This window comes from Narcine bancroftii, chromosome 2, assembly GCF_036971445.1.
Source record: "Narcine bancroftii isolate sNarBan1 chromosome 2, sNarBan1.hap1, whole genome shotgun sequence".
NCBI lineage: Eukaryota > Metazoa > Chordata > Chondrichthyes > Torpediniformes > Narcinidae > Narcine > Narcine bancroftii.
In genome coordinates, this window is record NC_091470.1 from 135,201,152 (window position 1) to 135,228,259 (window position 27,108).

The following is a 27,108-nucleotide window of genomic DNA, read 5'->3' on the forward strand; positions in this document are numbered from 1 at the left end:
TACCCATGTCTGATTCACCGCCTCTGATTCCCCACCTCTGATTCCCCATCTCTGATTCCGCACATCCGATTCCCAGCCTCTGATTCCCCATCCCTGATTCCCCGCCTCTGATTCCCCAACTCTGATTCCCCACCTCCGATTCCCCAGCTCTGATTCCCCGCCTCTGATTCCCCGTGTTTGATTCCCTGCCTCTGATTCTCCGCCTCTGATTCCCCATCTCTGATTCACCGCCTTTGATTCGCCACCTCTGATTCCCCATATCTGATTCCTCGCCTCTGTTTACCCGTCTCTGATTCCCCGCCTCTGATTCCCCATATCTCATTCCCCGCCTCTGATTCCCCATCTCTGATTCCCGGACTCTGATTCCCCACCTCTGATTCCCGGCCTCTGATTCCCTGCTTCTGATTCTGATTCCCTGCCTCTGATTCCCCATCTCTGATTCCGCACATCTAATTCCCTGCCTCTGATTCCCCACCTCTGATTCCCCATATCTGATTCCCCGCCTCTGTTTCCCCGCCTCTGATTCCCCGCCTCTGTTTCCCCATATCTAAGTCCCCGCCTCTGATTCCCCAACTTTGATTCCCCACCTCTGATTCCCCAGCTCTGATTCCCCGCCTCTGATTCGCCGCATCTGATTCCCTGCATCTGATTCCCAGCCTCTGATTCCCTGCCTCTGATTCCCAACCTCTGATTCCCCACCTCTGATTCCCCGCCTCTGATTCCCCGCCTCTGTTTCCCCATATCTGATTCCCCGCCTCTATTTGCCCGCCTCTGATTCCCCGCCTCTGTTTCCCCATATCTGATTACCCGCCTCTGAATCCCCAACTCTGATTCCCTGCCTCTAATTTCCCAGCTCTGATTCCCCGCCTCTGATTCCCCGTGTCTGATTTCCTGCCTCTGATTCCCCGCCTCTGATTACCCATGTCTGATTCACCGCCTCTGATTCCCCACCTCTGATTCCCCATCTCTGATTCCGCACATCCGATTCACTGCCTCTGATTCCCCAGCTCTGATTCCCCGCCTCTGATTCCCTGCATCCGATTCCCCATATCTGATTCCCCGCCTCTGTTTCCCCGCCTCTGATTCCCCGCCTCTGTTTCCCCATATCTGATTCCCCGCCTCTGATTCCCAACTATGATTCCCCGCCTCTGATTCCCCAGCTCTGATTCCCTGCCTCTGATTCCCCGCGTTCTATTCCCTGCCTCTGATTCCCCGCCTGTGATTCCCCATCTCTGATTCACCACCTCTGATTCCCCACCTCTGATTCCCCATATCTAATTCCCCGCCTCTGTATGCCCGCCTCTGATTCCCCGCCTCTGTTTCCCCATATCTGATTCCCCGCCACTGAATCCCCAACTCTGATTCCCTGCCTCTGATTCCCCAGCTCTGATTCCCCGCCTTTGATTCCCCCCGTCTGATTCCCAGCCTCTGAATCCCCGTGTCTGATATCCTGCCTCTGATTCCCCGCCTCTGATTCCCCATCTCAGATTCACCGCCTCTGATTCCCCACCTCTGATTCCCCATCTCTGATTCCGCACATCCGATTCCCTGCCTCTGATTCCCCGACACTGATTCCCCACCTCTGATTCCCCAGCTCTGATTCCCCACCTCTGATTCCACAACTCTGATTCCCCGCCTCTTATTCCCCGCCTCTGTTTCCCCATAACTAATTCCCCGCCTCTGATTCCCCAACTCTGATTCCCCACCTCTGATTCCCCAGCTCTGATTACCCACCTCTGATTCCCCATATCTAATTCCCTGCCTCTGTTTCCCCGCCTCTGATTCCCCGCCACTATTTCCCCATATCTGATTCTCCGCCTCAGAATCCCCAACTCTGATTCCCTGCATCTAATTCCCCAGCTCTGATTCCACGCCTCTGATTCCCCGTGTCTGATTTCCTGCCTCTGATTCCCCGCCTCTGATTACCCATGTCTGATTCACCGCCTCTGATTCCCCACCTCTGATTCCCCATCTCTGATTCCGCACATCCGACTCCCAGCCTCTGATTCCCCATCTCTGATTCCCCGCCTCTGATTCCCCAACTCTGATTCCCCATCTCTGATTCCCCAGCTCTGATTCCCCGCCTCTGATTCCCCGTGTTTGATTCCCTGCCTCTGATTCCCCGCCTCTGATTCCCCATCTCTGATTCACCGCCTTTGATTCGCCACCTCTGATTCCCCATATCTGATTCCTCGCCTCTGTTTCCCCGCCTCTGATTCCCCAACTCTGATTCCCCACCTCTGATTCCCCAGCTCTGATTTCCCGCCTCTGAATCCCCGCATCTGATTCCCTGCATCTGATTCCATGCCTCTGATTCCCTGCCTCTGATTTGCAACCTCTGATTCCCCACCACTGATTCCCCATATCTGATTCCCAGCCTCTGTTTCCCCGCCTCTGATTCCCCGCATCTGATTCCCTGCATCTGATTCCCAGCCTCTGATTCCCTGCCTCTGATTCCCAACCTCTGATTCCCCACCTCTGATTCTCCGCCTCTGATTCCCCGCCTCTGTTTCCCCATATCTGATTCCCCGCCTCTATTTGCCCCCCTCTGATTCCCCGCCTCTGTTTCCCCATATCTGATTACCCGCCTCTGAATCCCCAACTCTGATTCCCTGCCTCTAATTTCCCAGCTCTGATTCCCCGCCTCTGATTCCCCGTGTCTGATTTCCTGCCTCTGATTCCCCGCCTCTGATTACCCATGTCTGATTCACCGCCTCTGATTCCCCACCTCTGATTCCCCATCTCTGATTCCGCACATCTGATTCACTGCCTCTGATTCCCCAGCTCTGATTCCCCGCCTCTGATTCCCCGCGTCTTATTCCCTGCTTCTGATTCTGATTCCCTGCCTCTGATTCCCCATCTCTGATTCTGCACATCTGATTCCCTGCCTCTGATTCCCCACCTCTGATTCCCCATATATGATTCCCCGCCTCTGAATCCCCATCTCTGATTCCCGGACTCTGATTCCCCACCTCTGATACCCGGCCTCTTATTACCAGCATCTGATTCCAGGCCTCTGATTCCCGGCCTCTGATTCCCCGCTTCTGATTCTGATTCCCTGCCTCTGATTCCCCATCTCTGATTCCGCACATCTGATTCCCTCCCTCTGATTCCCCACCTCTGATTCCCCATATCTGATTCCCCGCCTCTGTTTCCTCGCCTCTGATTCCCCGCCTCTGTTTCCCCATATCTAATTCCCCACCTCTGATGCACCAACTCTGATTTCCCGCCTCTGATTCCCCAGCTCTGATTCCCCGCCTCTGATTCCCTGCATCCGATTCCCCATATCTGATTCCCCGCCTCTGTTTCCCCGCCTCTGATTCCCCGCCTCTGTTTCCCCATATCTGATTCCCCGCCTCTGATTCCCAACTATGATTCCCCGCCTCTGATTCCCCAGCTCTGATTCCCTGCCTCTGATTCCCCGCGTTCTATTCCCTGCCTCTGATTCCCCGCCTGTGATACCCCATCTCTGATTCACCACCTCTGATTCCCCACCTCTGATTCCCCATATCTAATTCCCCGCCTCTGTATGCCCGCCTCTGATTCCCCGCCTCTGTTTCCCCAACTCTGATTCCCTGCCTCTGATTCCCCAGCTCTGATTCCCCGCCTTTGATTCCCCCCGTCTGATTCCCAGCCTCTGAATCCCCGTGTCTGATATCCTGCCTCTGATTCCCCGCCTCTGATTCCCCATCTCAGATTCACCGCCTCTGATTCCCCACCTCTGATTCCCCATCTCTGATTCCGCACATCCGATTCCCTGCCTCTGATTCCCCGACTCTGATTCCCCACCTCTGATTCCCCAGCTCTGATTCCCCGCCTCTGATTCCACAACTCTGATTCCCCGCCTCTGATTCCCCGCCTCTGTTTCCCCATAACTAATTCCCCGCCTCTGATTCCCCAACTCTGATTCCCCACCTCTGATTCCCCAGCTCTGATTACCCACCTCTGATTCCCCATATCTAATTCCCTGCCTCTGTTTCCCCGCCTCTGATTCCCCGCCACTATTTCCCCATATCTGATTCTCCGCCTCAGAATCCCCAACTCTGATTCCCTGCATCTAATTCCCCAGCTCTGATTCCCCGCCTCTGATTCCCCGTCTCTGATTTCCTGCCTCTGATTCCCCGCCTCTGATTACCCATGTCTGATTCACCGCCTCTGATTCCCCACCTCTGATTCCCCATCTCTGATTCCGCACATCCGACTCCCAGCCTCTGATTCCCCATCTCTGATTCCCCGCCTCTGATTCCCCAACTCTGATTCCCCATCTCTGATTCCCCAGCTCTGATTCCCCGCCTCTGATTCCCCGTGTTTGATTCCCTGCCTCTGATTCCCCGCCTCTGATTCCCCATCTCTGATTCACCGCCTTTGATTCGCCACCTCTGATTCCCCATATCTGATTCCTCGCCTCTGTTTCCCCGCCTCTGATTTCCCGCCTCTGATTCCCCATATCTCATTCCCCGCCTCTGATTCCCCATCTCTGATTCCCGGACTCTGATTCCCCACCTCTGATTCCCGGCCTCTGATTCGCTGCTTCTGATTCTGATTCCCTGCCTCTGATTCCCCATCTCTGATTCCGCACATCTAATTCCCTGCCTCTGATTCCCCATCTCTGATTCCCCATATCTGATTCCCCGCCTCTGTTTCCCCGCCTCTGATTCCCCGCCTCTGTTTCCCCATATCTAAGTCCCCGCCTCTGATTACCCAACTTTGATTCCCCACCTCTGATTCCCCAGCTCTGATTCCCCGCCTCTGATTCCCCGCATCTGATTCCCTGCATCTGATTCCCAGCCTCTGATTCCTCTGATTCCCAAACTCTGATTCCCCACCTCTGATTCCCCATATCTGATTCCCCGCCTCTGTTTCCCCGCCTCTGATTCCCCGCCTCTGTTTCCCCATATCTGATTACCCGCCTCTGAATCCCCAACTCTGATTCCCTGCCTCTAATTTCCCAGCTCTGATTCCCCGCCTCTGATTCCCCGTGTCTGATTTCCTGCCTCTGATTCCCCGCCTCTGATTACCCATGTCTGATTCACCGCCTCTGATTCCCCACCTCTGATTCCCCATCTCTGATTCCGCACATCCGATTCACTGCCTCTGATTCCCCAGCTCTGATTCCCCGCCTCTGATTCCCCACGTCTTATTCCCTGCTTCTGATTCTGATTCCCTGCCTCTGATTCCCCATCTCTGATTCTGCACATCTGATTCCCTGCCTCTGATTCCCCACCTCTGATTCGCCATATCTGATTCCCCGCCTCTGTTTCCCCGCCTCTGATTCCCCGACTCTGTTTCCCCATATCTAAGTCCCCGCCTCTGATTCCCCAACTCTGATTCCCCACCTCTGATTCCCCAGCTCTGATTCCCCGCCTCTGATTCCCCGCATCTGATACCCTGCATATGATTCCCAGCCTCTGATTCCCTGCCTCTGATTCCCAACCTCTGATTCCCCACCTCTGATTCCCCATATCTGATTCCCCGCCTCTGTTTCCCCGCCTCTGATTCCCCGCCACTGTTTCCCCATATCTCTTTCCCCGCCTCTATTTCCCAGCCTCTGATTCCCAGCCTCTGATTCCAAATATCTGATTCCCCGCCTCTGATTCCCCAACTCTGATTCCCCGCCTCGGATTCCCCAGCTCTGAATCCCCGCCTCTGACTCCCCGCGTCTGATTACCGGCCTCTGATTCCCCGCTCTGATTCCCCATCTCTGATTCACAACCTCTGATTCCCCACCTCTGATTCCCCATATCTGATTTGCCACCTCTGTTTCCCCGCCTCTGATTCCCCACCTCTGATTCCCCGCCTCTGATTCGCCAGCTATGATTCCCCGCGTCTGATTCCCCGCGTCTGATTCCCTGCCTCTGATTCCCCGCCTCTGATACCACATCTCTGATTCACCACCTCTGATTCCCCGCGTCTGATTCCCCGCCTCTGATTCACCATCTCTGATTCCCCATCTCTGATTCCCCAATTCTGATTCACCGCCTCTGATTCCCCAGCTCTGTTTCCTCGCCTCTGATTCCCTGCCTCTGATTCCCAACCTCTGATTCCCCACCTCTGATTTCCCATATTGATTCCCTGCCTCTGATTCCCCGCCTCTGATTCCCCAACTCTGATTCCCCGCCTCTGATTCCCCAGCTCTGATTCCCCGCCTCTGTTTCCCCGTGTTTGATTCCCTGCCTCTGATTCCCGGCCTCTGATTCCCCATCTCTGATTCATCGCCTTTGATTCGCCACCTCTGACTCCCCATATCTGATTCCCCGCCTCTGTTTCCCCGCCTCTGATTCCCCGCCTCTGATTCCCCATATCTCATTCCCCGCCTCTGAATCCCCATCTCTGATTCCCCACCTCTGATTCCCGGCCTCTTATTCCCGGCATATGATTCCGGCCTCTGATTCCCGGCCTCTGATTCCCTGCTTCTGATTCTGATTCCCTGCCTTTGATTCCCCATCTCTGATTCCGCACATCTGATTCCCTGCCTCTGATTCCCCATCTCTGATTCCCCATATCTGATTCCCCGCCTCTGTTTCCCCGCCTCTGATTCCCCGCCTCTGTTTCCCAATATCTAAGTCCCCGCCTCTGATTCCCCAACTCTGATTCCCCACCTCTGATACCCCAGCTCTGATTTCCCGCCTCTGAATCCCCGCATCTGATTCCCTGCATCTGATTCCATGCCTCTGATTCCCTGCCTCTGATTTGCAACCTCTAATTCCCCACCACTGATTCCCCATATCTGATTCCCAGCCTCTGTTTCCCCGCCTCTGATTCCCCGCCTCTGTTTCCCCATATCTGATTCCCGGCCTCTGATTCCCCGCCTCTGATTCCCCGCCTCTGATTCCCTGCCTCTGATTCCACATCTCCGATCCCGCAAATCTGATTCCCTGCCTCTGATTCCCCGCCTCTGATTCCCCGCCTCTGATTCCCTGCCTCTGATTCCCAACCTCTGATTCCCCACCTCTGATTCCCCGTGTTTGATTCCCCGCCTCTGATTCCCCATCTCTGATTCACCGCCTTTGATTCGCCACCTCTGATTCCCCATATCTGATTCCTCGCCTCTGTTTACCCGCCTCTGATTCCCCGCCTCTGTTTCCCCATATCTCATTCCCCGCCTCTGATTCCCCACCTTTCATTCCCCGCCTCTTATTCCCAGCATCAGATTCCAGGCCTCTGATTCCCGGCATCTGATTCCCCGCTTCTGATTCTGATTCCCTGCCTCTGATTCCCCATCTCTGATTCCGCACATCTGATTCCCTGCCTCTGATTCCCCACCTCTGATTCCCCATATCTGATTCCCCACCTCTGTTTCCCCGCCTCTGATTCCCCGCCTCTGTTTCCCCATATCTAATTCCCCACCTCTGATGCACCAACTCTGATTCACCGCCTCTGATTCCCCAGCTCTGATTCCCCGCCTCTGATTCCCCGCATCCGATTCCCCATATCTGATTCCCCGCCTCTGTTTCCCCATATCTGATTCCCCGCCTCTGATTCCCAACTATGATTCCCCACCTCTGATTCCCCAGCTCTGATTCCCTGCCTCTGATTTACCGCGTTCTATTCCCTGCCTCTGATTCCCCGCCTGTGATTCCCCATCTCTGATTCACCACCTCTGATTCCCCACCTCTGATTCCCCATATCTAATTCCCCGCCTCTGTTTGCCCACCTCTGATTCCCCGCCTCTGTTTCCCCATATCTGATTCCCCGCCTCTGAATCCCCAACTCTGATTCCCTGCCTCTGATTCCCCAGCTCTGATTCCCCGCCTTTGATTCCCCCCGTCTGATTCCCAGCCTCTGAATCCCCGTGTCTGATATCCTGCCTCTGATTCCCCGCCTCTGATTCCTCATCTCAGATTCACCGCCTCTGATTCCCCACCTCTGATTCCCCATCTCTGATTCCGCACATCCGATTCCCTGCCTCTGATTCCCCGACTCTGATTCCCCACCTCTGATTCCCCAGCTCTGATTCCCCGCCTCTGATTCCCAAACTCTGATTCCCCGCCTCTGATAACGCAGCTCTGATTCCCCGCCTCCGATTCCCCGTGTTTGATTCCCTGCCTCTGATTCCCCGCCTCTGATTCCCCATCTCTGATTCACCACCTTTGATTCGCCACCTCTGATTCCCCATATCTGATTCCTCGCCTCTGTTTCCCCGCCTCTGATTCCCCGCCTCTGATTCCCCATATCTCATTCCCCGCCTCTGATTCCCCATCTCTGATTCCCGGACTCTGATTCCCCACCTCTGATTCCCGGCCTCTTATTCCCGGCATCAGATTCCGGCCTCTGATTCCCGGCCTCTGATTCCCTGCTTCTGATTCTGATTCCCTGCCTCTGATTCCCCATTTCTGATTCCGCACATCTAATTCCCTGCCTCTGATTCCCCACCTCTGATTCCCCATATCTGATTCCCCGCCTCTGTTTCCCCGCCTCTGATTCCCCGCCTCTGTTTCCCCATATCTGATTCCCCGCCTCTGAATCCCCAACTCTGATTCCCTGCATCTAATTCCCCAGCTCTGATTCCCCGCCTCCGATTCCCCAACTCTGATTCCCCACCTCTGATTCCCCAGCTCTGATTACCCACCTCTGATTCCCCATATCTAATTCCCTGCCTCTGTTTCCCCGCCTCTGATTCCCCGCCACTATTTCCCCATATCTGATTCTCCGCCTCAGAATCCCCAACTCTGATTCCCTGCATCTAATTCCCCAGCTCTGATTCCCCGCCTCTGATTCCCCGTGTCTGATTTCCTGCCTCTGATTCCCCGCCTCTGATTACCCATGTCTGATTCACCGCCTCTGATTCCCCACCTCTGATTCCCCATCTCTGATTCCGCACATCCGACTCCCAGCCTCTGATTCCCCATCTCTGATTCCCCGCCTCTGATTCCCCAACTCTGATTCCCCACCTCTGATTCCGCACATCTAATTCCCTGCCTCTGATTCCCCACCTCTGATTCCCCATATCTGATTCCCCGCCTCTGTTTCCCCGCCTCTGATTCCCCGCCTCTGATGCCCCGTGTTTGATTCCCTGCCTCTGATTCCCCGCCTCTGATTCCCCATCTCTGATTCCGCACATCTAATTCCCTGCCTCTGATTCCCCACCTCTGATTCCCCATATCTGATTCCCCGCCTCTGTTTCCCCGCCTCTGATTCCCCGCCTCTGATGCCCCGTGTTTGATTCCCTGCCTCTGATTCCCCGCCTCTGATTCCCCATCTCTGATTCACCGCCTTTGATTCGCCACCTCTGATTCCCCATATCTGATTCCTCGCCTCTGTTTCCCCGCCTCTGATTTCCCGCCTCTGATTCCCCATATCTCATTCCCCGCCTCTGATTCCCCAACTCTGATTCCCGGACTCTGATTCCCCACCTCTGATTCCCGGCCTCTGATTCGCTGCTTCTGATTCTGATTCCCTGCCTCTGATTCCCCATCTCTGATTCCGCACATCTAATTCCCTGCCTCTGATTCCCCACCTCTGATTCCCCATATCTGATTCCCCGCCTCTGTTTCCCCGCCTCTGATTCCCCACCTCTGTTTCCCCATATCTAAGTCCCCGCCTCTGATTCCCCAACTTTGATTCCCCACCTCTGATTCCCCAGCTCTGATTCCCCGCCTCTGATTCCCCGCATCTGATTCCCTGCATCTGATTCCCAGCCTCTGATTCCCTGCCTCTGATTCCCAAACTCTGATTCCCCACCTCTGATTCCCCATATCTGATTCCCCGCCTCTGTTTCCCCGCCTCTGATTCCCCGCCTCTGTTTCCCCGCCACTGTTTCCCCATATCTGATTCTCCGCCTCTGAATCCCCAACTCTGATTCCCTGCATCTAATTCCCCAGCTCTGATTCCCCGCCTCTGAATCCCCGTGTCTGATATCCTGCCTCTGATTCCCCGCCTCTGATTCCCCATCTCAGATTCACCGCCTCTGATTCCCCACCTCTGATTCCCCATCTCTGATTCCGCACATCCGATTCCCTGCCTCTGATTCCCCGACTCTGATTCCCCACCTCTGATTCCCCAGCTCTGATTCCCCGCCTCTGATTCCCCAACTCTGATTCCCTGCCTCTGATTCCCCGCCTCTGTTTCCCCATATCTAAGTCCCCGCCTCTGATTCCCCAACTCTGATTCCCCACCTCTGATTCCCCAGCTCTGATTACCCACCTCTGATTCCCCTAATCTAATTCCCTGCCTCTGTTTCCCCGCCTCTGATTCCCCGCCACTGTTTCCCCATATCTGATTCTCCGCCTCTGAATCCCCAACTCTGATTCCCTGCATCTAATTCCCCAGCTCTGATTCCCCACCTCTGATTCCCCGTGTCTGATTTCCTGCCTCCGATTCCCCGCCTCTGATTACCCATGTCTGATTCACCGCCTCTGATTCCCCACCTCTGATTCCCCATCTCTGATTCCTCACATCCGATTCCCAGCCTCTGATTCCCCATCTCTGATTCCCCGCCTTTGATTCCCCAACTCTCATTCCCCACCTCTGATTCCCCAGCTCTGATTCCCCGCCTCTGATTCCCCGTGTTTGATTCCCTGCCTCTGATTCCCCGCCTCTGATTCCCCATCTCTGATTCACCGCCTTTGATTCGCCACCTCTGATTCCCCATATCTGATTCCTCGCCTCTGTTTCCCCGCCTCTGATTTCCCGCCTCTGATTCCCCATATCTCATTCCCCGCCTCTGATTCCCCATCTCTGATTCCCGGACTCTGATTCCCCACCTCTGATTCCCGGCCTCTGATTCGCTGCTTCTGATTCTGATTCCCTGCCTCTGATTCCCCATCTCTGATTCCGCACATCTAATTCCCCGCCTCTGTTTCCCCGCCTCTGATTCCCCGCCTCTGTTTCCCCATATCTAAGTCCCCGCCTCTGATTCCCCAACTTTGATTCCCCACCTCTGATTCCCCAGCTCTGATTCCCCGCCTGTGATTCCCCGCATCTGATTCCCCACCTCTGATTCCCCACCTCTGATTCCCCATATCTAATTCCCCGCCTCTATATGCCCGCCTCTGATTCCCCGCCTCTGTTTCCCCATATCTGATTCCCCGCCACTGAATCCCCAACTCTGATTCCCTGCCTCTGATTCCCCAGCTCTGATTCCCCGCCTTTGATTCCCCCCGTCTGATTCCCAGCCTCTGAATCCCCGTGTCAGATATCCTGCCTCTGATTCCCCGCCTCTGATTCCCCATCTCAGATTCACCGCCTCTGATTCCCCACCTCTGATTCCCCATCTCTGATTCCGCACATCCGATTCCCTGCCTCTGATTCCCCGACTCTGATTCCCCACCTCTGATTCCCCAGCTCTGATTCCCCGCCTCTGATTCCACAACTCTGATTCCCCGCCTCTGATTCCCCGCCTCTGTTTCCCCATAACTAATTCCCCGCCTCTGATTCCCCAACTCTGATTCCCCACCTCTGATTCCCCAGCTCTGATTACCCACCTCTGATTCCCCATATCTAATTCCCTGCCTCTGTTTCCCCGCATCTGATTCCCAGCCACTATTTCCCCATATCTGATTCTCCGCCTCAGAATCCCCAACTCTGATTCCCTGCATCTAATTCCCCAGCTCTGATTCCCCGCCTCTGATTCCCCGTGTCTGATTTCCTGCCTCTGATTCCCCGCCTCTGATTACCCATGTCTGATTCACCGCCTCTGATTCCCCACCTCTGATTCCCCATCTCTGATTCCGCACATACGACTCCCAGCCTCTGATTCCCCATCTCTGATTCCCCGCCTCTGATTCCCCAACTCTGATTCCCCATCTCTGATTCCCCAGCTCTGATTCCCTGCCTCTGATTCGCCGTGTTTGATTCCCTGCCTCTGATTCCCCGCCTCTGATTCCCCATCTCTGATTCACCGCCTTTGATTCGCCACCTCTGATTCCCCATATCTGATTCCTCGCCTCTGTTTCCCCGCCTCTGATTTCCCGCCTCTGATTCCCCATATCTCATTCCCCGCCTCTGATTCCACATCTCTGATTCCCGGACTCTGATTCCCCACCTCTGATTCCCGGCCTCTGATTCGCTGCTTCTGATTCTGATTCCCTGCCTCTGATTCCCCATCTCTGATTCCGCACATCTAATTCCCTGCCTCTGATTCCCCATCTCTGATTCCCCATATCTGATTCCCCGCCTCTGTTTCCCCGCCTCTGATTCCCCGCCTCTGTTTCCCCATATCTAAGTCCCCACCTCTGATTCCCCATCTCTGATTCCGCACATCCGACTCCCAGCCTCTGATTCCCCATCTCTGATTCCCCGCCTCTGATTCCCCAACTCTGATTCCCCATCTCTGATTCCCCAGCTCTGATTCCCCGCCTCTGATTCGCCGTGTTTGATTCCCTGCCTCTGATTCCCCGCCTCTGATTCCCCACCTCTGATTCCCCAGCTCTGATTCCCCGCCTCTGATTCCCCGCATCTGATTCCCTGCATCTGATTCCCAGCCTCTGATTCCCTGCCTCTGATTCCCAAACTCTGATTCCCCACCTCTGATTCCCCATATCTGATTCCCCGCCTCTGTTTCCCCGCCTCTGATTCCCCGCCTCTGTTTCCCCATATCTGATTCCCCGCCTCTATTTGCCCGCCTCTGATTCCCCGCCTCTGTTTCCCCATATCTGATTACCCGCCTCTGAATCCCCAACTCTGATTCCCTGCCTCTAATTTCCCAGCTCTGATTCCCCGCCTCTGATTCCCCGTGTCTGATTTCCTGCCTCTGATTCCCCGCCTCTGATTACCCATGTCTGATTCACCGCCTCTGATTCCCCACCTCTGATTCCCCATCTCTGATTCCGCACATCCGATTCACTGCCTCTGATTCCCCAGCTCTGATTCCCCGCCTCTGATTCCCCGCGTCTTATTCCCTGCTTCTGATTCTGATTCCCTGCCTCTGATTCCCCATCTCTGATTCTGCACATCTGATTCCCTGCCTCTGATTCCCCACCTCTGATTCGCCATATCTGATTCCCCGCCTCTGTTTCCCCGCCTCTGATTCCCCGACTCTCTTTCCCCATATCTAAGTCCCCGCCTCTGATTCCCCAACTCTGATTCCCCACCTCTGATTCCCCAGCTCTGATTCCCCGCCTCTGATTCCCCGCATCTGATTCCCTGCATATGATTCCCAGCCTCTGATTCCCTGCCTCTGATTCCCAACCTCTGATTCCCCACCTCTGATTCCCCATATCTGATTCCCCGCCTCTGTTTCCCCGCCTCTGATTCCCCGCCTCTGTTTCCCCATATCTCTTTCCCCGCCTCTATTTCCCAGCCTCTGATTCCCAGCCTCTGATTCCCCATATCTGATTCCCCGCCTCTGATTCCCCAACTCTGATTCCCCGCCTCGGATTCCCCAGCTCTGAATCCCCGCCTCTGATTCCCCGCGTCTGATTACCGGCCTCTGATTCCCCGCTCTGATTCCCCATCTCTGATTCACAACCTCTGATTCCCCACCTCTGATTCCCCATATCTGATTTGCCGCCTCTGTTTCCCCGCCTCTGATTCCCCACCTCTGATTCCCCGCCTCTGATTCGCCAGCTATGATTCCCCGCGTCTGATTCCCCGCTTCTGATTCCCTGCCTCTGATTCCCCGCCTCTGATACCACATCTCTGATTCACCACCTCTGATTCCCCGCATCTGATTCCCCGCCTCTGATTCACCATCTCTGATTCCCCATCTCTGATTCCCCAATTCTGATTCACCGCCTCTGATTCCCCAGCTCTGTTTCCTCGCCTCTGATTCCCTGCCTCTGATTCCCAACCTCTGATTCCCCACCTCTGATTTCCCATATTGATTCCCTGCCTCTGATTCCCCGCCTCTGATTCCCCAACTCTGATTCCCCGCCTCTGATTCCCCAGCTCTGATTCCCCGCCTCTGATTCCCCGTGTTTGATTCCCTGCCTCTGATTCCCGGCCTCTGACTCCCCATCTCTGATTCATCGCCTTTGATTCGCCACCTCTGACTCCCCATATCTGATTCCCCGCCTCTGTTTCCCCGCCTCTGATTCCCCGCCTCTGATTCCCCATATCTCATTCCCCGCCTCTGATTCCCGGCCTCTGATTCCCCGCCTCTGATTCCCCATCTCTGATTCCCCACCTCTGATTCCCGGCCTCTTATTCCCGGCATATGATTCCGGCCTCTGATTCCCGGCCTCTGATTCCCTGCTTCTGATTCTGATTCCCTGCCTTTGATTCCCCATCTCTGATTCCGCACATCTGATTCCCTGCCTCTGATTCCTCATCTCTGATTCCCCATATCTGATTCCCCGCCTCTGTTTCCCCGCCTCTGATTCCCCGCCTCTTTCCAAATATCTAAGTCCCCGCCTCTGATTCCCCAACTCTGATTCCCCACCTCTGATTCCCCAGCTCTGATTTCCCGCCTCTGAATCCCCGCATCTGATTCCCTGCATCTGATTCCATGCCTCTGATTCCCTGCCTCTGATTTGCAACCTCTGATTCCCCACCACTGATTCCCCATATCTGATTCCCAGCCTCTGTTTCCCCGCCTCTGATTCCCCGCCTCTGTTTCGCCATATCTGATTCCCGGCCTCTGATTCCCCGCCTCTGATTCCCCGCCTCTGATTCCCTGCCTCTGATTCCACATCTCCGATCCCGCAAATCTGATTCCCTGCCTCTGATTCCCCGCCTCTGATTCCCCGCCTCTGATTCCCTGCCTCTGATTCCCAACCTCTGATTCCCCACCTCTGATTCCCCGTGTTTGATTCCCCGCCTCTGATTCCCCATCTCTGATTCACCGCCTTTGATTCGCCACCTCTGATTCCCCATATCTGATTCCTCGCCTCTGTTTACCCGCCTCTGATTCCCCGCCTCTGATTCCCCATATCTCATTCCCCGCCTCTGATTCCCCACCTCTGATTCCCCGCCTCTTATTCCCAGCATCAGATTCCAGGCCTCTGATTCCCGGCATCTGATTCCCCGCTTCTGATTCTGATTCCCTGCCTCTGATTTCCCCATCTCTGATTCCGCACATCTGATTCCCTGCCTCTGATTCCCCACCTCTGATTCCCCATATCTGATTCCCCACCTCTGTTTCCCCGCCTCTGATTCCCCGCCTCTGTTTCCCCATATCTAATTCCCCACCTCTGATGCACCAACTCTGATTCACCGCCTCTTATTCCCCAGCTCTGATTCCCCGCCTCTGATTCCCCGCATCCGATTCCCCATATCTGATTCCCCGCCTCTGTTTCCCCATATCTGATTCCCCGCCTCTGATTCCCAACTATGATTCCCCACCTCTGATTCCCCAGCTCTGATTTCATGCCTCTGATTCCCCGCGTTCTATTCCCTGCCCCTGATTCCCCGCCTGTGATTCCCCATCTCTGATTCACCACCTCTGATTCCCCACCTCTGATTCCCCATATCTAATTCCCCGCCTCTGTTTGCCCGCCTCTGATTCCCCGCCTCTGTTTCCCCATATCTGATTCCCTGCCTCTGAATCCCCAACTCTGATTCCCTGCCTCTGATTCCCCAGCTCTGATTCCCCGCCTTTGATTCCCCCCGTCTGATTCCCAGCCTCTGAATCCCCGTGTCTGATATCCTGCCTCTGATTCCCCGCCTCTGATTCCTCATCTCAGATTCACCGCCTCTGATTCCCCACCTCTAATTCCCCATCTCTGATTCCGCACATCCGATTCCCTGCCTCTGATTCCCCGACTCTGATTCCCCACCTCTGATTCCCCAGCTCTGATTCCCCGCCTCTGATTCCCCAACTCTGATTCCCCGCCTCTGATAACGCAGCTCTGATTCCCCGCCTCCGATTCCCCGTGTTTGATTCCCTGCCTCTGATTCCCCGCCTCTGATTCCCCATCTCTGATTCACCACCTTTGATTCGCCACCTCTGATTCCCCATATCTGATTCCTCGCCTCTGTTTCCCCGCCTCTGATTCCCCGCCTCTGATTCCCCATATCTCATTCCCCGCCTCTGATTCCCCATCTCTGATTCCCGGACTCTGATTCCCCACCTCTGATTCCCGGCCTCTTATTCCCGGCATCAGATTCCGGCCTCTGATTCCCGGCCTCTGATTCCCTGCTTCTGATTCTGATTCCCTGCCTCTGATTCCCCATTTCTGATTCCGCACATCTAATTCCCTGCCTCTGATTCCCCACCTCTGATTCCCCATATCTGATTCCCCGCCTCTGTTTCCCCGCCTCTGATTCCCCGCCTCTGTTTCCCCATATCTGATTCCCCGCCTCTGAATCCCCAACTCTGATTCCCTGCATCTAATTCCCCAGCTCTGATTCCCCGCCTATGATTCCCCAACTCTGATTCCCCACCTCTGATTCCCCAGCTCTGATTACCCACCTCTGATTCCCCATATCTAATTCCCTGCCTCTGTTTCCCCGCCTCTGATTCCCCGCCACTATTTCCCCATATCTGATTCTCCGCCTCAGAATCCCCAACTCTGATTCCCTGCATCTAATTCCCCAGCTCTGATTCCCCGCCTCTGATTCCCCGTGTCTGATTTCCTGCCTCTGATTCCCCGCCTCTGATTACCCATGTCTGATTCACCGCCTCTGATTCCCCACCTCTGATTCCCCATCTCTGATTCCGCACATCCGACTCCCAGCCTCTGATTCCCCATCTCTGATTCCCCGCCTCTGATTCCCCAACTCTGATTCCCCACCTCTGATTCCGCACATCTAATTCCCTGCCTCTGATTCCCCACCTCTGATTCCCCATATCTGATTCCCCGCCTCTGTTTCCCCGCCTCTGATTCCCCGCCTCTGATGCCCCGTGTTTGATTCCCTGCCTCTGATTCCCCGCCTCTGATTCCCCATCTCTGATTCCGCACATCTAATTCCCTGCCTCTGATTCCCCATATCTAATTCCCCGCCTCTGTTTCCCCGCCTCTGATTCCCCGCCTCTGATGCCCCGTGTTTGATTCCCTGCCTCTGATTCCCCGCCTCTGATTCCCCATCTCTGATTCACCGCCTTTGATTCGCCACCTCTGATTCCCCATATCTGATTCCTCGCCTCTGTTTCCCCGCCTCTGATTTCCCGCCTCTGATTCCCCATATCTCATTCCCCGCCTCTGATTCCCCAACTCTGATTCCCGGACTCTGATTCCCCACCTCTGATTCCCGGCCTCTGATTCGCTGCTTCTGATTCTGATTCCCTGCCTCTGATTCCCCATCTCTGATTCCGCACATCTAATTCCCTGCCTCTGATTCCCCACCTCTGATTCCCCATATCTGATTCCCCGCCTCTGTTTCCCCGCCTCTGATTCCCCGCCTCTGTTTCCCCATATCTAAGTCCCCGCCTCTGATTCCCCAACTTTGATTCCCCACCTCTGATTCCCCAGCTCTGATTCCCCGCCTCTGATTCCCCGCATCTGATTCCCTGCATCTGATTCCCAGCCTCTGATTCCCTGCCTCTGATTCCCAAACTCTGATTCCCCACCTCTGATTCCCCATATCTGATTCCCCGCCTCTGTTTCCCCGCCTCTGATTCCCCGCCTCTGTTTCCCCGCCACTGTTTCCCCATATCTGATTCTCCGCCTCTGAATCCCCAACTCTGATTCCCTGCATCTAATTCCCCAGCTCTGATTCCCCGCCTCTGAATCCCCGTGTCTGATATCTTGCCTCTGATTCCCCGCCTCTGATTCCCCATCTCAGATTCACCGCCTCTGATTCCCCACCTCTGATTCCCCATCTCTGATTCCGCACATCCGATTCCCTGCCTCTGATTCGCCGACTCTGATTCCCCACCTCTGATTCCCCAGCTCTGATTCCCCGCCTCTGATTCCCCAACTCTGATTCCCTGCCTCTGATTCCCCGCCTCTGTTTCCCCATATCTAAGTCCCCGCCTCTGATTCCCCAACTCTGATTCCCCACCTCTGATTCCCCAGCTCTGATTACCCACCTCTGATTCCCCTAATCTAATTCCCTGCCTCTGTTTCCCCGCCTCTGATTCCCCGCCACTATTTCCCCATATCTGATTCTCCGCCTCAGAATCCCCAACTCTGATTCCCTGCATCTAATTCCCCAGCTCTGATTCCCCGCCTCTGATTCCCCGTGTCTGATTTCCTGCCTCTGATTCCCCGCCTCTGATTACCCATGTCTGATTCACCGCCTCTGATTCCCCACCTCTGATTCCCCATCTCTGATTCCGCACATCCGACTCCCAGCCTCTGATTCCCCATCTCTGATTCCCCGCCTCTGATTCCCCAACTCTGATTCCCCACCTCTGATTCCGCACATCTAATTCCCTGCCTCTGATTCCCCACCTCTGATTCCCCATATCTGATTCCCCGCCTCTGTTTCCCCGCCTCTGATTCCCCGCCTCTGATGCCCCGTGTTTGATTCCCTGCCTCTGATTCCCCGCCTCTGATTCCCCATCTCTGATTCCGCACATCTAATTCCCTGCCTCTGATTCCCCACCTCTGATTCCCCATATCTGATTCCCCGCCTCTGTTTCCCCGCCTCTGATTCCCCGCCTCTGATGCCCCGTGTTTGATTCCCTGCCTCTGATTCCCCGCCTCTGATTCCCCATCTCTGATTCACCGCCTTTGATTCGCCACCTCTGATTCCCCATATCTGATTCCTCGCCTCTGTTTCCCCGCCTCTGATTTCCCGCCTCTGATTCCCCATATCTCATTCCCCGCCTCTGATTCCCCAACTCTGATTCCCGGACTCTGATTCCCCACCTCTGATTCCCGGCCTCTGATTCGCTGCTTCTGATTCTGATTCCCTGCCTCTGATTCCCCATCTCTGATTCCGCACATCTAATTCCCTGCCTCTGATTCCCCACCTCTGATTCCCCATATCTGATTCCCCGACTCTGTTTCCCCGCCTCTGATTCCCCGCCTCTGTTTCCCCATATCTAAGTCCCCGCCTCTGATTCCCCAACTTTGATTCCCCACCTCTGATTCCCCAGCTCTGATTCCCCGCCTCTGATTCCCCGCATCTGATTCCCTGCATCTGATTCCCAGCCTCTGATTCCCTGCCTCTGATTCCCAAACTCTGATTCCCCACCTCTGATTCCCCATATCTGATTCCCCGCCTCTGTTACCCCGCCTCTGATTCCCCGCCTCTGTTTCCCCGCCACTGTTTCCCCATATCTGATTCTCCGCCTCTGAATCCCCAACTCTGATTCCCTGCATCTAATTCCCCAGCTCTGATTCCCCGCCTCTGAATCCCCGTGTCTGGTATCCTGCCTCTGATTCCCCGCCTCTGATTCCCCATCTCAGATTCACCGCCTCTGATTCCCCACCTCTGATTCCCCATCTCTGATTCTGCACATCCGATTCCCTGCATCTGATTCGCCGACTCTGATTCCCCACCTCTGATTCCCCAGCTCTGATTCCCCGCCTCTGATTCCCCAACTCTGATTCCCTGCCTCTGATTCCCCGCCTCTGTTTCCCCATATCTAAGTCCCCGCCTCTGATTCCCCAACTCTGATTCCCCACCTCTGATTCCCCAGCTCTGATTACCCACCTCTGATTCCCCTAATCTAATTCCCTGCCTCTGTTTCCCCGCCTCTGATTCCCCGCCACTGTTTCCCCATATCTGATTCTCCGCCTCTGAATCCCCAACTCTGATTCCCTGCATCTAATTCCCCAGCTCTGATTCCCCGCCTCTGATTCCCCGTGTCTGATTTCCTGCCTCCGATTCCCCGCCTCTGATTACCCATGTCTGATTCACCGCCTCTGATTCCCCACCTCTGATTCCCCATCTCTGATTCCGCACATCCGATTCCCAGCCTCTGATTCCCCATCTCTGATTCCCCGCCTTTGATTCCCCAACTCTGATTCCCCACCTCTGATTCCCCAGCTCTGATTCCCCGCCTCTGATTCCCCGTGTTTGATTCCCTGCCTCTGATTCCCCGCCTCTGATTCCCCATCTCTGATTCACCGCCTTTGATTCGCCACCTCTGATTCCCCATATCTGATTCCTCGCCTCTGTTTCCCCGCCTCTGATTTCCCGCCTCTGATTCCCCATATCTCATTCCCCGCCTCTGATTCCCCATCTCTGATTCCCGGACTCTGATTCCCCACCTCTGATTCCCGGCCTCTGATTCGCTGCTTCTGATTCTGTTTCCCCGCCTCTGATTCCCCGCCTCTGTTTCCCCATATCTAAGTCCCCGCCTCTGATTCCCCAACTTTGATTCCCCACCTCTGATTCCCCAGCTCTGATTCCCCGCCTCTGATTCCACGCATCTGATTCCCTGCATCTGATTCCCAGCCTCTGATTCCCTGCCTCTGATTCCCAAACTCTGATTCCCCACCTCTGATTCCCCATATCTGATTCCCCGCCTCTGTTTCCCCGCCTCTGATTCCCCGCCTCTGTTTCCCCGCCACTGTTTCCCCATATCTGATTCTCCGCCTCTCAATCCCCAACTCTGATTCCCTGCATCTAATTCCCCAGCTCTGATTCCCCGCCTCTGAAACCCCGTGTCTGATATCCTGCCTCTGATTCCCCGCCTCTGATTCCCCATCTCAGATTCACCGCCTCTGATTCCCCACCTCTGATTCCCCATCTCTGATTCCGCACATCCGATTCCCTGCCTCTGATTCGCCGACTCTGATTCCCCACCTCTGATTCCCCAGCTCTGATTCCCCGCCTCTGATTCCCCAACTCTGATTCCCTGCCTCTGATTCCCCGCCTCTGTTTCCCCATATCTAAGTCCCCGCCTCTGATTCCCCAACTCTGATTCCCCACCTCTGATTCCCCAGCTCTGATTACCCACCTCTGATTCCCCTAATCTAATTCCCTGCCTCTGTTTCCCCGCCTCTGATTCCCCGCCACTATTTCCCCATATCTGATTCTCCGCCTCAGAATCCCCAACTCTGATTCCCTGCATCTAATTCCCCAGCTCTGATTCCCCGCCTCTGATTCCCCGTGTCTGATTTCCTGCCTCTGATTCCCCGCCTCTGATTACCCATGTCTGATTCACCGCCTCTGATTCCCCACCTCTGATTCCCCATCTCTGATTCCGCACATCCGACTCCCAGCCTCTGATTCCCCATCTCTGATTCCCCGCCTCTGATTCCCCAACTCTGATTCCCCACCTCTGATTCCGCACATCTAATTCCCTGCCTCTGATTCCCAACCTCTGATTCCCCATATCTGATTCCCCGCCTCTGTTTCCCCGCCTCTGATTCCCCGCCTCTGATGCCCCGTGTTTGATTCCCTGCCTCTCATTCCCCGCCTCTGATTCCCCATCTCTGATTCCCGGACTCTGATTCCCCACCTCTGATTCCCGGCCTCTGATTCGCTGCTTCTGATTCTGTTTCCCCGCCTCTGATTCCCCGCCTCTGTTTCCCCATATCTAAGTCCCCGCCTCTGATTCCCAAACTTTGATTCCCCACCTCTGATTCCCCAGCTCTGATTCCCCGCCTCTGATTCCCCGCATCTGATTCCCTGCATCTGATTCCCAGCCTCTGATTCCCTGCCTCTGATTCCCAAACTCTGATTCCCCACCTCTGATTCCCCATATCTGATTCCCCGCCTCTGTTTCCCCGCCTCTGATTCCCCGCCTCTGTTTCCCCGCCACTGTTTCCCCATATCTGATTCTCCGCCTCTGAATCCCCAACTCTGATTCCCTGCATCTAATTCCCCAGCTCTGATTCCCCGCCTCTGAATCCCCGTGTCTGATATCCTGCCTCTGATTCCCCGCCTCTGATTCCCCATCTCAGATTCACCGCCTCTGATTCCCCACCTCTGATTCCCCATCTCTGATTCCGCACATCCGATTCCCTGCCTCTGATTCGCCGACTCTGATTCCCCACCTCTGATTCCCCAGCTCTGATTCCCCGCCTCTGATTCCCCAACTCTGATTCCCTGCCTCTGATTCCCCGCCTCTGTTTCCCCATATCTAAGTCCCCGCCTCTGATTCCCCAACTCTGATTCCCCACCTCTGATTCCCCAGCTCTGATTACCCACCTCTGATTCCCCTAATCTAATTCCCTGCCTCTGTTTCCCCGCCTCTGATTCCCCGCCACTATTTCCCCATATCTGATTCTCCGCCTCAGAATCCCCAACTCTGATTCCCTGCATCTAATTCCCCAGCTCTGATTCCCCGCCTCTGATTCCCCGTGTCTGATTTCCTGCCTCTGATTCCCCGCCTCTGATTACCCATGTCTGATTCACCGCCTCTGATTCCCCACCTCTGATTCCCCATCTCTGATTCCGCACATCCGACTCCCAGCCTCTGATTCCCCATCTCTGATTCCCCGCCTCTGATTCCCCAACTCTGATTCCCCACCTCTGATTCCGCACATCTAATTCCCTGCCTCTGATTCCCCACCTCTGATTCCCCATATCTGATTCCCCGCCTCTGTTTCCCCGCCTCTGATTCCCCGCCTCTGATGCCCCGTGTTTGATTCCCTGCCTCTGATTCCCCGCCTCTGATTCCCCATCTCTGATTCCGCACATCTAATTCCCTGCCTCTGATTCCCCACCTCTGATTCCCCATATCTGATTCCCCGCCTCTGTTTCCCCGCCTCTGATTCCCCGCCTCTGATGCCCCGTGTTTGATTCCCTGCCTCTGATTCCCCGCCTCTGATTCCCCATCTCTGATTCACCGCCTTTGATTCGCCACCTCTGATTCCCCATATCTGATTCCTCGCCTCTGTTTCCCCGCCTCTGATTTCCCGCCTCTGATTCCCCATATCTCATTCCCCGCCTCTGATTCCCCAACTCTGATTCCCGGACTCTGATTCCCCACCTCTGATTCCCGGCCTCTGATTCGCTGCTTCTGATTCTGATTCCCTGCCTCTGATTCCCCATCTCTGATTCCGCACATCTAATTCCCTGCCTCTGATTCCCCACCTCTGATTCCCCATATCTGATTCCCCGCCTCTGTTTCCCCGCCTCTGATTCCCCGCCTCTGTTTCCCCATATCTAAGTCCCCGCCTCTGATTCCCCAACTTTGATTCCCCACCTCTGATTCCCCAGCTCTGATTCCCCGCCTCTGATTCCCCGCATCTGATTCCCTGCATCTGATTCCCAGCCTCTGATTCCCTGCCTCTGATTCCCAAACTCTGATTCCCCACCTCTGATTCCCCATATCTGATTCCCCGCCTCTGTTTCCCCGCCTCTGATTCCCCGCCTCTGTTTCCCCGCCACTGTTTCCCCATATCTGATTCTCCGCCTCTGAATCCCCAACTCTGATTCCCTGCATCTAATTCCCCAGCTCTGATTCCCCGCCTCTGAATCCCCGTGTCTGATATCCTGCCTCTGATTCCCCGCCTCTGATTCCCCATCTCAGATTCACCGCCTCTGATTCCCCACCTCTGATTCCCCATCTCTGATTCCGCACATCCGATTCCCTGCCTCTGATTCGCCGACTCTGATTCCCCACCTCTGATTCCCCAGCTCTGATTCCCCGCCTCTGATTCCCCAACTCTGATTCCCTGCCTCTGATTCCCCGCCTCTGTTTCCCCATATCTAAGTCCCCGCCTCTGATTCCCCAACTCTGATTCCCCACCTCTGATTCCCCAGCTCTGATTACCCACTTCTGATTCCCCTAATCTAATTCCCTGCCTCTGTTTCCCCGCCTCTGATTCCCCGCCTCTGAATCCCCAACTCTGATTCCCTGCATCTAATTCCCCAGCTCTGATTCCCCGCCTCTGATTCCCCGTGTCTGATTTCCTGCCTCCGATTCCCCGCCTCTGATTACCCATGTCTGATTCACCGCCTCTGATTCCCCACCTCTGATTCCCCATCTCTGATTCCGCACATCCGATTCCCAGCCTCTGATTCCCCATCTCTGATTCCCCGCCTTTGATTCCCCAACTCTGATTCCCCACCTCTGAATCCCCAGCTCTGATTCCCCGCCTCTGATTCCCCGTGTTTGATTCCCTGCCTCTGATTCCCCGCCTCTGATTCCCCATCTCTGATTCACCGCCTTTGATTCGCCACCTCTGATTCCCCATATCTGATTCCTCGCCTCTGTTTCCCCGCCTCTGATTTCCCGCCTCTGATTCCCCATATCTCATTCCCCGCCTCTGATTCCCCATCTCTGATTCCCGGACTCTGATTCCCCACCTCTGATTCCCGGCCTCTGATTCGCTGCTTCTGATTCTGATTCCCTGCCTCTGATTCCCCATCTCTGATTCCGCACATCTAATTCCCCGCCTCTGTTTCCCCGCCTCTGATTCCCCGCCTATGTTTCCCCATATCTAAGTCCCCGCCTCTGATTCCCCAACTTTGATTCCCCACCTCTGATTCCCCAGCTCTGATTCCCCGCCTCTGATTCCCCGCATCTGATTCCCCACCTCTGATTCCCCAGCTCTGATTCCCCGCCTCTGATTCCCCAACTCTGATTCCCCGCCTCTGATTCCCCGCCTCTGTTTCCCCATATCTGATTCCCCATCTCTGATTCCGCACATCCGATTCCCTGCCTCTGATTCCCCGCCTCTGATTCCCCAACTTTGATTCCCCACCTCTGATTCCCCAGCTCTGATTCCCCGCCTCTGATTCCCCGCCTCTGATTCCCCAACTCTGATTCCCCACCTCTGATTCCCCAGCTCTGATTACCCACCTCTGATTCCCCATATCTAATTCCCAGCCTCTGTTTCCCCGCCTCTGATTCCCCGCCACTGTTTCCCCATATCTGATTCTCTGCCTCTGAATCCCCAACTCTGATTCCCTGCATCTAATTCCCCAGCTCTGATTCCCCGCCTCTGATTCCCCGTGTCTGATTTCCTGCCTCTGATTCCCCGCCTCTGATTACCCATGTCTGATTCACCGCCTCTGTTTCCCCGCCTCTGATTCCCCGCCTCTGTTTCCCCATATCTAATTCCCCACCTCTGATGCACCAACTCTGATTCCCCGCCTCTGATTCCCCAGCTCTGATTCCCCGCCTCTGATTCCCCGCATCCGATTCCTCATATCTGATTCCACGCCTCTGATTCCCCGCCTCTGATTCCCCGCATCCGATTCCCCATATCTGATTCCACGCCTCTGTTTCCCCGCCTCTGACTCCCCGCCTCTGTTTCCCCATATCTGATTCCCCGCCTCTGATTCCCAACTATGATTCCCCGCCTCTGATACCCCAACTCTGATTCCCCACCTCTGATTCCCCAGCTCTGATTCCCCGCCTCTGATTCCCCAACTCTGATTCCCCACCTCTGATTCCCCAGCTCTGATTACCCACCTCTGATTCCCCATATCTAATTCCCAGCCTCTGTTTCCCTGCCTCTGATTCCCCGCCACTGTTTCCCCATATCTGATTCTCCGCCTCTGAATCCCCAACTCTGATTCCCTGCATCTAATTCCCCAGCTCTGATTCCCCGCCTCTGTTTCCCCATATCTAATTCCCCACCTCTGATGCACCAACTCTGATTCCCCGCCTCTGATTCCCCAGCTCTGATTCCCCGCCTCTGATTCCCCGCATCCGATTCCCCATATCTGATTCCACGCCTCTGTTTCCCCGCCTCTGATTCCCCGCCTCTGTTTCCCCATATCTGATTCCCCGCCTCTGATTCCCAACTATGATTCCCCGCCTCTGATTCCCCAGCTCTGATTCCCAGCCTCTGAATCCCCGTGTCTGATATCCTGCCTCTGATTCCCCGCCTCTGATTCCCCATCTTAGATTCACCGCCTCTGATTCCCCACCTCTGATTCCCCATCTCTGATTCCGCACATCCGATTCCCTGCCTCTGATTCCCCGCCTCTGATTCCCCAACTTTGATTCCCCGCCTCTGATTCACCGCATCTGATTCCCCACCTCTGATTCCCCAGCTCTGATTCCCCGCCTCTGATTCCCCAACTCTGATTCCCCACCTCTGATTCCCCAGCTCTGATTACCCACCTCTGATTCCCCATATCTAATTCGCAGCCTCTGTTTCCCCGCCTTTGATTCCCCGCCACTGTTTCCCCATATCTGATTCTCCGCCTCTGAACCCCCAACTCTGATTCCCTGCATCTAATTCCCCAGCTCTGATTCCCCGCCTCTGATTCCCCGTGTCTGATTTCCTGCCTCTGATTCCCCGCCTCTGATTACCCATGTCTGATACACCGCCTCTGTTTCCCCGCCTCTGATTCCCCGCCTCTGTTTCCCCATATCTAATTCCCCACCTCTGATGCACCAACTCTGATTCCCCGCCTCTGATTCCCCAGCTCTGATTCCCCGCCTCTGATTCCCCGCATCCGATTCCCCATATCTGATTCCCCGCCTCTGTTTCCCCGCCTCTGATTCCCCGCCTCTGTTTCCCCATATCTGATTCCCCGCCTCTGATTCCCAACTATGATTCCCCGCCTCTGATTCCCCAGCTCTGATTCCCTGCCTCTGATTCCCCGCGTTCTATTCCCTGCCTCTGATTCCCCGCCTGTGATTCCCTATCTCTGATTCACCACCTCTGATTCCCCACCTCTGATTCCCCATATCTAATTCCCCGCCTCTGTTTGCCCGCCTCTGATTCCCCGCCTCTGTTTCCCCATATCTGATTCCCCGCCACTGAATCCCCAACTCTGATTCCCTGCCTCTGATTCCCCAGCTCTGATTCCCCGCCTTTGATTCCCCCCGTCTGATTCCCAGCCTCTGAATCCCCGTGTCTGATATCCTGCCTCTGATTCCCCGCCTCTGATTCCCCATCTCAGATTCACCGCCTCTGATTCCCCACCTCTGATTCCCCATCTCTGATTCCGCACATCCGATTCCCTGCCTCTGATTCCCGGACTCTGATTCCCCACCTCTGATTCCCCAGCTCTGATTCCCCGCCTCTGATTCCCCAACTCTGATTCCCTGCCTCTGATTCCCCGCCTCTGTTTCCCCATATCTAAGGCCCCGCCTCTGATTCCCCAACTCTGATTCCCCACCTCTGATTCCCCAGCTCTGATTACCCACCTCTGATTCCCCTAATCTAATTCCCTGCCTCTGTTTCCCCGCCTCTGATTCCCTGCCACTGTTTCCCCATATCTGATTCTCCGCCTCTGAATCCCCAACTCTGATTCCCTGCATCTAATTCCCCAGCTCTGATTCCCCGCCTCTGATTCCCCGTGTCTGATTTCCTGCCTCCGATTCCCCGCCTCTGATTAACCATGTCTAATTCACCGCCTCTGATTCCCCACCTCTGATTCCCCATCTCTGATTCCGCACATCCGATTCCCAGCCTCTGATTCCCCATCTCTGATTCCCCGCCTCTGATTCCCCAACTCTGATTCCCCACCTCT